We start from the raw sequence: 12,945 nt of genomic DNA, 5'->3' as shown, positions 1-12,945 counted from the left end.
AACACAGTTTCTTAGAACAAAGGAACAATTGAAGTTGTCTTTTAATAGGGTAATCCCGTTTTGTCATTTTGTAGGCTTCAGTTCTTAGTAAAAATGAACGGGAAAAAAAAAATCCTAGTAGTAAAATTTCACATTGAAAAGGTACTTTGTTGCAGAGTTTATAACCAACTATTGTGTAGTCAAGAAAGCTATCTTTGCTTAAAAAAAAGAAAGAAAGAAAGCTATCTTTGGTTTTGAGTTCTTGAATTTTTATAGCCTTTGAGCTTACACATTCTTGCATTAGAATTGTTCCAGTTTTCCTTAAGTCATCTTAGTTCTTGCAAGGGATAAACAGTGTCGCCCACAGCCAAGCAACTAAAAAGGTCTGGATCTTGACAGAACATGACCACCAACTTGACCTGTTGAGAGGATGTCCCCCATGGTAATGTCCTAGCTGCAAAGGGCCCAACAAACTAGCTTTGGGCTCTGTCATTGTAACTGCAAACAGAGAATTGGACATGAGTCTACAGACTGGATTCACTACGTGGCTCCATTGCGTAGTAGCTGTCTGACCCAGGGCCGACTGCTTGACTGTCCCTGCCCCTCAGCTCCCTCAGCTCTCATACAGAGATAACGACTGGTGCCCAGGCAAGGGGCATATGAAGGATTACATGTATTGAGCAAACCATGTGTTTAACTCAAAAGTGGTTTTGTGATGCGTTTCCAAGTTATGAATTGATGGCCTTGGGTCATCCCTCTCGCGGAGAAGCCAATTTTCCTTTGAAATATTTTCAAATGAATAATGGGAATATTTGTAAAATGTATGCAAAAATACACCACTCTTGGGGCTAGCCTCACCAGACCCTCCTCTTTCCTCATGCTTTATCCAGTAATAATGGGATAGGCCCATTCTCTGCCCTGGAAACCCCGGGTCCCTTGCTTGGAGTCTCTCAAAGCTCATGCCCATGGTTTATTCCTCTGATGAAGGAAGGAAACCCTTGGTATCAATAGGTGATTCCTTTGAACACAACCTTTGTGAAAATAGGCATTTAGATCTATTACGTTGTCCCAAGACAGAAGATAGAAAATTTTGATATTTGATGCATTATTGTAGCTTTCAATTAAAAAAAAAAAAAAGACTCTAAGAGAAGAACTGTAAGGTGGGAAAACATATTCCGACTAGCTTTATAAAAAAATATAGGTAGCTTTATAAAAAGTTATAGGAAACTCTTTGATTATTAAAGTAATCATTGTTGCTGGAGGGGAAAAGAAAAGAGAACAAGAGGTTAAGAATGTTGACACTGGGCAGTGTCCAGCAAGTTCGTCAGAAGTCTCTCTCGGTTTTTCCCGCAGCCCTTATTATGTCCCGGTTAAGGGCACAGAAACTACTTCTGAGTGTTGGCTGTAACAAAGGAACTCCCAATCCTGGGGCTGTGCTGACTCCCTTTTCCTCGGCTGCTGTGGGCCAACCTCTCTGCCTTTATTGCCTCCCAGGTGGTCACGGTGGTCCTTTCTCTCAGTCCTTTAGAAGGACAGACTTTGATCCTTAGCTGCCTTAGGGCTGAAGGGGCTGTAGGACTCCGATGAAGGTGTTTCAGGCAGTTAATGATTGAAATGTCCCTGTGGCATTCCCCAGGGATGGGAGTGTGTCAGCTGGGCGCTGGACGTTTTAGACAAGACCGTTTAGCAATAGGGAGCCACGTGAGGGCCCACAGATCCTGGGATGACTTGAGCATGCTAGTTGGGAAGGGCTAAACCTGCTTGCTATACTCATTCTGAATCAATTTCTAAAATTTATTTCTCTTACACTGGAAACTATTTTGAATTTCCCTCATTTGCTTTGGTACCACATTTTATTCAGCTCATTTCTTCATTTTATTAAGCTATTTCCTGAGTATCTGCTCTGTTCTAGGCACTGGGAGAGGAATAAGGAGGTATCAGAAAAGGAGAAAACATTACATGCCTTTGGTAGAAAGCGAGATATGCCTCCAGAATTGGGAAAAGGGAGAAGTTAAACACGTGATTTTTTTTTTTTTGGCTGTACTTTCTACAATAAATTGTACTACATAAAAATCTATACCAATATTCATTTATGTAGCAAATCCCATTATAATGAAAATTCATGTTATCTGTGACTGGGGCAAGCATCACCAGAACACAATTCCAATACAGCAGAAGACTTTGGGCAGTCCCTCCGAGGGAGCTGAAATGGGACTTGACCTATATATCAAGCTTTTCACGGTTTTGATATTTTTCATTTCCACGTGTCAACAAATACCGGACTTGATATTAAAGCCAGTTAAATCAATATTTCTTCCTGTAGTCAAGGTACAGCAACATATATCCGATGGCAGCATATCCCCAACAGCCATATTTTGTTGAGTACATATATTTTGCCATAACCCTACCTTCAGCTGAATAGGATGAAAACATCAACGTAGCTAGCATTTAAAAAAAAAAAAATCTTGTCCCTCAGCCCTCATTTAAGCAATCCCATAATTTATTTTGCTCACTTTAATCATAAGGAATGAGAAAATGGAAAAGATCTTGATTGTGGTAGCTGTGGTTTCTCTGTGCTCTAGTGGGTCTGCCTCTCCCCTTCCCCTAACACCCATCCCAACCAGAGGATCTCTGAACATGGCAGCATTGTAGCGGGTACAAGGGAACCCAAGAGTTTTAGACTGTAGGATCCTAATAAGTGTGAGGGAAAGGAGAGTAGGGTAAAAACTCATTCTTCTTTTTTGGAACTTTTAACTATGAAAAGATTTCTGAAAGTTACCTGTTCAAAACTCCCGGTGTTTCTCTAAACAGATGGCCTGAAGTCAATTTATAAACACAAACAAATTTATTTACTGTCATCAAAGAGGCCTTCCTTCCCTGTGTATTGTGGAGAGAAGTGTGATTATCATTCCCTGGGCTCCCGCTCTGTGCTAAGCACTTACAGTATCTCACTTCTAGGAGACAAAATGGGGCTTCAAGACACGTGTTATTACTTACATTTTCTGTGCAGCAGGGGCTGCCGAGTCGCTTATCTGAGGGCACCAAACCAGAAAGGGATTTGAACCCAAGTTTGTCTGATTCTGAAGCCTTTTCACTTTTTATATCAGGTGACTTTCCATAATACATCATGAGATCGAAAAAACATTTTTTTAGAAAAATTGTTAAAGTAACACATGCTCATTATAGGAAGTTTGGAAAGCAGAGACATTATAAAGAAAGAGGAAAAAAAAACAAAACACCTGTAATTCTTTATCCAGGGGTCATCACTACTAAATTTTTAACTTTTTTCTTTCCAAGGTTAAGAAAGCTCTACTTTATATATCCGACAGAGTATTGTTCCTCGGTTGTCATCTTGGACATTTATGCATGTACTCCAACAATGTTGCTTAAAACACTTTTGGCATCTCTTTCAGGGCCAATTTAGGCACCAAATTCTCTATAGACTTCCATGCACAGGGTACTTTACCTGAATACCTATCGAAATAATACATTTTTTGTATTTCTCCCATTTTTTGCCTTCTAAAATTACATGCTAAAAATGTCTAACCACCCCGCAAAGAATGCCATCATTGCTCTCTTTAAGAACCATAAACATCTTGTACTGACTTCTGTTGTGGTGGGAGACAGACTTTGCCAAAATGCTACTTCCTCCCATATCAAAGATTGATGGACATTCTGGGGCATGTTTAAAAGTCTGTATTAAAAATTGTATCTATAAATGTTTAATAGCTTATTTGACGACTCATGTTATTTATTACGTTGTCTCCACACCACTGTTTGCCCTTTTTAGTTCATAAAATCAAAAAATTGTTTTTGTCAAAAGCTTGAAAAGCATATTTTAAAATCAATGTCTTTTTAATGGAAGTATTATACTCGCGGAATTACTCCCCTCCGAGGAGTTTCTGTGAAAGAAACATGTTTAAGGGTGATGAACCGATCTTTAAATAAAGTCAGTAGCATCTTGTGTCAAAGTTAATGTTTCTCAAAGAAGCAGTCGCGTGTGCACTCACACACACATACATCAAAGATTGCTACCGAAGTGGTCATTAGTATACCTTAATAAAGTCAAGAAAGTCAAGTCAAGTGTCAAATGAGTTCTCATCTCTTTGGTTTATCGCACACAACACTATTACTCTTAGAAAACAAACCTAAAAACCCTCAGCCCAAGCATTTCACTGGTTGTCTAGTTACTTTCCATAGACATTCTGATCTGTCCCCATCGTTTTAGCACGGCACCCCCTCCCCCACTGTGGGACCCCGGTTTTGGATTGGTGCAGAATTCACTGGGGCCACTTCCCGGGGTTCAGATAGGCCAGAATGGGCGTGCACAGCTGTCCTCAGGGCTGCAACCTTCCCTGGTGTTCTCATGGCCAAGATTTCCTTGATGGGACTGGATCCTGCTCTCAGAGCTAATTACAGAGTGCAGGCCAAGTCTTGTGTTGATAACCTGAGCGCTGTTCCCAGTGCCTGGCATTGTGTTCGGTCGATGTGTGTTGGATGAATGAAGAATTAAAACATATTCTCTCAAAAATGGACTGTGAAGAGGAAGTTAGTCAGACGGAAAGAAAGGGAATCGGAATAGAATTGAAAATTAGAATCGCAGGTCAGTCCGCTCATTTAAAGATGAAACCCGGAGAGGTCAGCTGACTTGGAGAAGGCCAGCCAGAGAGCTGGGGCCAGAGCCCGGTATGGTACCCAGTGTCCTGACAGCCTCTCCCGCCTTTCCTTGCTGCCTCCTTGTTGGCATTCTCCATTCGCTTCACGGAGGTTGACCTGACTCCAGGATCAAAGACCCAAGCCCCTGCAGCCCCACACAGCGCTTCACAGAGCATCTCGGGGGACACTTGAAGTGATTGTTGGCTTAGTGACTTAGGATCCCAGCACCTGTCTGTGTGCCTGAGTGGTGACTAGCTAAATGGTGAGCTCCCTGGGGTTTCGGGAACATTATAGACGATCTCTTGGAGAGGAGAATTTCATAACAGTAATAATAACAGTAGCTAACATTTATTTGTAATGAATTAGGCAGGATATCACTGCGTAGCATCCTGCTTCGGGGGCCAGAGGGTCCCATGTCCCCACTCCACCGCTTACCCAGTACGCTTTGATGAAACGTGATGTGAGCTTGCAGTGCCTCATTTTCCACATCTGCAGAATGCCAGTGGCACTAGTGCCTACCTCAGGGTGTTGAAGAGTTAGCCTATTTGAAGCCCTAGCGCGCAATGCTGGGCACTTTCTAAACAATAAATGTTGGCTATTATACTTATTAAAACTACTGTGTTTTGAGTTCATGGCATGAATTCCATATTATCCAGTCTTCTCAACATCTCTGTGAGGAGGGTAATGTTCTTATACCCCTCTCACAGTTGAGTAAACTGAGGCACAGAGAGCTTAATCTCCCTAACAGCCATGAAGTAGTAGGTAAGGAAGGACTAATCTCGTGTCTGCCTGACTCCAGATACTGTGCTTGGGATGTGATGGAACAGGGTGATCTGCCTGCTGAATGTGAGATCTGACCTCCCACATTTACTTTTTTCCTAGAGCATTCCAGAATCCAGGCTGCTTTCAGGAATATCTCCGTGGATTCTTGGGTAAGTAGAGATGTTCCTTCCCTTCTCCATGTTCTCTTCTATTGCCCACGGCCCAGCTGTCCCTGCACGATCCGCTGACTCCCAGAGGCCTCATCACAGCCCTTGGCAGCCCCTCAGGGTCTCCACGCCAGTTCTCGTCTATAGGGGTGTAGGCTGAAGTCACATGTGATGGGGTGTAGGGAAGGGGCAGTGGACCCAAGGCACTCCTGCCTCGCCTGTATCCCCCTTCTCCACCTCCGTCAGTATTTCTGTGCATTTCTCCTGAGTAGTTTCATGCATGCAAAATACTTCCACCTACCAATAGGGATATTATAGATGCCCTTGTGATGTATAAAGGAATCATTCTTTCTACAGACAAGAAGGATGATTTCTGGAGCCAGACTGCCTGGCTATCCCTTCTTGTAGGGATTCTCTTTTTGCCGCTGTTGTTGAAGAACTTGGTCCAGAGACTCTAGAAGTCTGTCGTGCTGTCTTCAGGGCTCACTCAGTGTTGAGTGGGCGTGGAAGGGTGTAGGCTTTTGAGCCAGACAACCTGGCTTTGCACCCTTCTTTGGCTGCATTGTAATTATGCAGTATTTGCATGTTACCTGCTTCTCCGAGCCTGGGTTTCCTCCTCTTTGAGATGGGGATAATTCTACCCATCTTGCAGAGTTGTTGGGATATTTCTAGCTCATGTATGTAACCTGAACTGTACAAGATTGACATTTAATTAAATGGTAATTATTATTGTTATCAGTCATTAGTATTTGAATGGGTACATCAAAAGTGTTTGCTGTACAGAAAGCATGTTGTTATTTTTGATTATCATACTTTACCTGAAATATTTTTATTTTCCCCCCAGTAGTCTTGCTTGTTTAAATTAATTTGCTTAGCAAGCCACATATTCATTGTGAAAAGATCACCCCTGGTCTGGACACTGCCAAATGATTAAATTCTGAACTGAGGTAGACCAAATGAATGAGGTCTCACTGCACCTGAATATTTCCATGAATGTTAAATCTGAACTTGATTTTTTTTTTCAATAACCCTGAAACTTTAGTAGTAAGATGACTAACTTTTTGAAAAGAGCCATTAACATTGGTGGGAGTTGGTAGTTTTCCATGAGTGGAAAAGAATAATTTTACTTCCTCATATCTGAATTCTGAATCACCATTGAAAACACTTTGTAGTTGTTCAAAGAGAATTATTATGGAAACTACTGGCTGGATTTCCTCTCTCTCTCTCTCTCTCTCTCTCTCACACACACACACACACACACACACACACACGTGCCCGCTGCTTAGTTTTTCTTGGGTTAGGCGACTGAAGAGTTACTATGTAAATTCTGGCAGCCCTCTCTCCATCAGACAAGCAAGGGCACAATCAATTACTGTTTTCTTGGAACGTACCAAATAATCAGAAACTCCGATTATTCTGCTAGGAGGCAACAAAGAGCTTGATGGGAAGATATACCAACTGAAAACAATTCTGATCATATTTTTGTCAGGAGAATGAGATGCCTCCAGCTGTCCGTCACTAATCATATTAGAGGTGGAAAGCAGGAATGTTGTGGCCTGCGAAAGATGACTCTAATCGCATGTCAGAACACTACTTTTACTGGCCGCTTATCCCAGGACGGTGACGTCGGACATCCATTCTGTGACTCGTCTTGCCACTTAGTCGTCGTCTCAAACATATGTCACATGAGCACACTTAAGGAATTTTCTAATTACAGTTCAAAGGCTTTTCTTTTCTCTTTTTATGCTCGCTCTGCACACATCACTGATTGAAATGATTTCTCCCTCAGCATAATCCTATTGCCAGCAGTTACAAAAGAGTAGGGAGATGGCAGATGAAACCCACAATAACTGAAGAGGTGTCCGAATTCAATTAGGAAGAGGCCTCTCCCATGTGGACGCATAAGCCATATAAATCCATTTTAATTGTGAGCTTGTGGTTCTTATCTGGTCATGTTTATTTTGGATGCAAGTGCCAAAGCTGGATACAGACCAGAACGCCAGATCTTTGAGCTCTGATGACTAATTTGGGTATGCATTGAATCCCTTAATTCATTTCTTAATTAGTTCTCCCAGAGTTAGAGTTGCTTGGTTACAGTCATTTTCACAAAATTTTCATAGATCAAAACAAATGTACATAGATTTTTCTCCCTCCTATTGGTTTGCATGCTTACACTGGTTTTAAAGAACTGTTCTTGTCATTATCAGAATAATAACGATGCCAACGGTGATAACAACGAAACCAGTATGTTCCCAGACAGTGTGGTAGAGTACGGACTGAGACACCAGGAAGCTGAGTTTTGTTTGTTTGTTTTTTTTAAGATTTTATTTATTTATTTTACAGAGATCGCAAGTAGGCAGAGAGGCAGGCAGAGAAAGAGGAGGAAGCAGGATCCCCGCTGAGCAGAGAGCCCGATGCGGGACTCGATCCCAGGACCCTGGGATCATGACCTGAGCGGAAGGCAGAGGCTTTAACCCACTGAGCCACCCAGGAGCCCCAGGAGGCTGAGTTTTGATGTCTAACTCGATTATTTACTGCCATGGACCTTGGTCAAGTCACTTTCCTCCCTGAACCCCAGTTTCCTTTTTAGTTGGGAAGAATAATAGTACCTACCTTAATAATTATTTTGAGAATGAAAATAGCATTGCAGGGGCGACTGGGTGGCTCAGTGGGTTAAAGCCTCTGCCTTCGGCTCCGGTCATGATTCCCAGGGTCCTGGGATCGAGCCCCACATCGGGCTCTCTGCTCCGGGAGCTTGCTTCCCCCTCTCTCTCTGCCTGCCTGTCTGCCTACTTGTGATCTCTGTCAAATAAATAAATAAAATCTTTAAAAAAAAAGAAAAGAAAAGAGAATAGCATTGCATATATGAACTAATATGCAGAAAGTACCTGGCACTATAATAAATGTTCGTTACCATGTTTGTTATCAGTAAGACAATGTGAGACTGATGAGCAGGCCAGTTTGGCTGGTGCCACAATACCATCATCAAAGTATGTCCTATTTATTCAGGCCATTTGGAGATCATTTGTGATGGTTATGAAACATTGGAGACACTAAAGTTGGAATTAATTTCTTTTTCGTATTTGTATTCCTCAGACTGGCTACAGAGTTAACATTTTTGGCTTTTCGTGCTTGATCAATATGAGTGTTAACTTGAATCCTTTTGGTGCAAGATTTCTTTAAAATTTGAATGAGTGTTTTGTAGATACAGTGTTGGCCCTCATTAAAAGGAAAATTGTGATTACAATAGGTAAAATATATATATATGGGGAAGGGGATTGAGAGAATTAACTTCAATAAATTCACTGGAAAATTTCAAACTATTTTTAACAGAGTTAAATGTATTTAATATTGTAGTTCAAATTTAATGAATGTTCAGGAGTGAAAATCCAGGGAAAGATAAATCTAGTAATTTAATGAGCTTTCCTCATGGCTCCAGAAGGGTTAGTTCATATTAAAATTGATTGCCAAGAGATGCACTAAAATTACCTTCCCTTAGGTGGATTTTGTTTTTTGGTTTTTGTAATCTGTAGTCATCTCTATTTTCTTTTCTTTTTTAAAAAAATGGAAGTTTCAAAAAATATATAAGTTTCAGGTGTATGGTTTTATAATTGGACATCTGTATACACTACAGAGTGACCAGCACAAGCCTAGTTACCATCCGTGATGATACAGTTGACCCCCATCATCCGTTTTACCCATTCCCTACCCCCTTCCTCTCTGGTAACCACTTGTCTGTTCTCTGTATCTGTGAGCTTGTTTTTGTTTGTTTTGTTTATTCTTCTGTTTTGTTTTGTTTTAGATTCCACATATGAGTGAAGTCGTATGATATTTATCCTTCTCCATCTGACTCATTTTTTTTTCCATCTGACTCATTTTGCTTAGAACAGCACCCTTAAGGTCCCTCCATGATGTTGCAGATGGCAAGATTTCATTCTTTTTTACAGCTGCGTAGCATTCCATTATGTAAATAGACCACATCTTTTTTTATCCATTCATCTATTCACAGACACAGAAGTTGTTTATGTATCTTGGCTATTGTAAATAATGCTGCAGTGAACACAGGAAAGACTTTTTTTGTGGAAAAAAAATTAAATAGAACTACTATATGACCAGCTACTCCATTTCTGGGTACTTATCCCAAGAACATAAAAATACTAATTTGGAAAGTTAATATGCACCCTTAAGTTTATTGCAGTGTTTTTTGAGGAACCTCCATATTGGTTTCCATAGTGGCCGCACCAGTTTACATCCCCACCAGCAGTGCACAAAGGTTTCCTTTTCTCTACGTCCTCTCCAACACTTGTTATTTTTTTGTCTTTTTGATAATCAGCATTCTAACAGGTGTTAGGTGATATCTCATTGTGCTTTTGAAAGCATTTCCCTGATAATTAGTGAAATCAAGCATCTTTTCATGCACCTGTTGGCTATGTGTATGTCTTTTTTGGAGAAATCCCTATTCAGATCCTATGCCCATTTTTTAATTGAGTTGTTTGGTTTTTGTTGTTAAGTTATAGGAATTCTGTATGTATTTTGGATATTAACCGTTGGATATAGGGTTTGCAAATATCTTCTCCCATCCAGTATGTTGCCTTTTCATTTGGACAATGTTTCTTTTGCTGTGTAGAAGCTTTTTACTTTGATGTAGTCCCATTTATTTTTGCCTTTGTTTCCATTGCCTTTGGAGTCAGATCTGCAAAGATGTCGTTAATAACAATGTCAAGGAGCTCACCACCGATGTTTTCTTCTACGAATTTTATGGCTTCCGGTGTTACATTCAAGTCTTTCATCTATTTTGAGTTAATTTTTGTGTATGGTTTAAGATAGTCGCCTAGTTTCACTCTTTTGAATGTGGTTGTCCACTTTTCCCAAAACCATTTCTTGAAGAGACTGTCTTTTCTCCATTGTATGTTCTGGACTCTTTTGTCATAAATGAATTGTCCATATATGTGTAGGTGTATTTCTGGTATCTCAGTTCTGTTCCATTGGGCTGTCTGCCTGTTTTTCTACCAATACCATACTGGTTTTTTGTTGTTGTTGTTGTTGTTGTTGTTGTTTTTTTAATACCATACTGTTTTGATTGCTACAGCTTTGTAGCACAGTTTGAAGTCGGGGCCACAAGTAGGTTTTTTTTAAACTGTGCTAGGACCTAGCAGTTCCACTCTGTGCATGTGTGTATGTATTCTAGAGAAATGTACCCACAGGTGCCTCCAGATACAGGTGTGAAATGTTCTTAGTAGCATCTTAAATAAGAGCCATCCCAAATATCTATCAGTAGCAGAGGGCCGACTAAATTGTGTTGTAATAAGACGGAATGCTACATATCAATGAAAAAGGATGAACCAGAGCTGCACACAATAACACAGATGTATCTTACAGACAGGATGTTCAAAGGAAGATACAAAAGAATATATAGCAGTCTTATTCTATTTATATGAAGTGTGAAAACAGACAAAACCACACTTTGCTGCAAAGGGGGCCGTCCATAAGTGGCTCCAACTATAAAGAGAAGGAACTTATTACTGAAAGAATTAGGATAGCGGTTACCTCTTAGGGGAGGGTGTGCTAGGGAAGAGAAGGGACCTGGAGGGCTTGCGGGGGTGCTGGCACTGGTCCTGTTTTTCCACTGGTCGGGTAGTTCCGTGGATAACATGCGGCACGTTGCATCAAGCGTTAATGTTTTATGTGCTTTTCTGGCTGAGTTCGTGATTTTTAAAGTTTTTAAAATGCGAAATAACTTTCTCTGTGGCCTGGTTTGGTTTGTCCTTGTCCTCCATAGTTTTAGGCCTAGAGATTCCTGTGATTGTAGGTTGCTGTGGAAGTAAACTGTCGCCTTGTGGCATGGCCTCCAAAGTGCACTGTGCACCCTGGGGAGCTCTTGAGAAGATTCATTTGGGTGGAAAAGAAACTGATTAGAACTTGTATTTACATTCATTTTATTTTCATAAAACATTGTGATGACTGCTGGTGATGACACTGGCACTGGCGTAACCCCTGGGTCCACATGTCGGGGTGGGGGGGTGTCCGTTATCACCTGAAGAGAGGGAGGCGAGGCCCGGCCCTTCACAGTGGCTTCCCCACTGCTTCCTCCACTTAGGTTTTCTGTGAAATATCTTGTGCCTCATTTAACTGGATTTACAGATTTTATGTTTTAGTTTTAACAAACCCTCACAAACTAACAGAATCTTTCAAAGAGTCTGTAAAGAATTTCCCTAAATGGAAGGGAATTTTCATATTGTAAGCCACAACTAAATGGCAGAGTTCAACACAAACTCTTTGTCAGCCACATTATGAGGTAATGACCATGATCATAAAATCAGATCTTGCAAGAAGCTGACCACGAAAATTCTAAAGTATTTGGGAGACCTGCGGATTTATGTCTACTATGGTTAATTAATCATTAACCTTATCCTGTGTGTATTTGCCTTGAGATAGTCATGATTACCAAAATCTGGCCTTTTCTATTTTGTTCCTATTCTTTAAAGTGTATAACCTGTTAATATAATAATATCTGTACATGATTGTAAGTGAACAACTGCACATATTCGGGGATAGATGTTGAAAACATCTTCAACACCACTGCCTTGTAGTGCAAAGGGTACTCCCTGCTAATAGTTAAACTATGTAGAAGATGGTAGACTTGCTACCCGTATCAAATGAGGCACTCGTCAGCCCTAATGTTTTTTCTGTTGGCAAATATCAACAGCGAGGCAATAGCTTAAATATTTTACTTTATTAAAACTTTTCTCAAGCCTGTGTTGGAGTTGGGAGTAAGAGAGATGAAAAGACACAAACACACACACTCAGAATAGTTCTGTTTTTCTGTTTTGTTTGTATTCTCTGTACAAACATATCCTTTTACTTACAGGTTTTGTATGCTAAAAATAAAAGTTGAATACCAACAGGTAGGCTTTCACAAAGCAAAAATAATAGCAAGTACTGGACGGCATACGCGTCATGGCTTGCAGTGGGAAGGGCACTATCAGCTGTCAGTCGACTTGGCTCCTAAGCCTGGTTCTGCCCTTTGCCGACAGCCCCAGCGCACAGGTAATACCCTCTCTGAGCTGCGTTGCCTTTCCTCCACTGCGAGGGTGATAACAGCAACCCTTCTCCAGCCCTTACGGGGATCACATACGAGAGCATGTGTAAAATGTAGAGTTTCCTACAAATGCGACAAATTATGATCGTGCCCCTGATACTTCTCCTTTAAGGAAATGTAACTTCTTAATTAAAGTGCTGATGGCCTTAACCTAGAAGGATCTTTGGTTGGGAGCTACAGAAATGGACTGATTTGCTTCAACAAAAACAAAAGCAAAAAACACCAATTATTTTAATATTTTTTACTGGAAGTATCCTGGTCTGTATCTCCCAGACTTGAAGG

The 12,945-nt window shown here is 40.8% G+C and overlaps 1 protein-coding gene across 4 annotated transcripts in view; it reads left to right on the top strand.

Moving 5' to 3' along the window:
• SPATS2L (spermatogenesis associated serine rich 2 like) overlaps positions 1 to 12,945 on the top strand; it is a 164,994-nt gene that overhangs the window by 16,532 nt on the left and 135,517 nt on the right. For all 4 annotated transcript variants that reach the window (XM_080798279.1, XM_080798274.1, XM_080798277.1 and 1 more), the window contains exon 2: positions 5,518 to 5,567. The gene's annotated coding sequence lies outside the window, so the exon portion shown is untranslated. The remainder of the gene's footprint in view (positions 1 to 5,517; positions 5,568 to 12,945) is intronic.

The sequence above is a fragment of the Martes martes genome (assembly GCF_963455335.1).
Source record: "Martes martes genome assembly, chromosome: 3".
Classification (NCBI taxonomy): Eukaryota; Metazoa; Chordata; class Mammalia; order Carnivora; family Mustelidae; genus Martes; species Martes martes.
The sequence above is the reverse complement of the archived record's forward strand: the minus strand, read 5'-3'. Positions and strand labels throughout refer to the sequence as shown.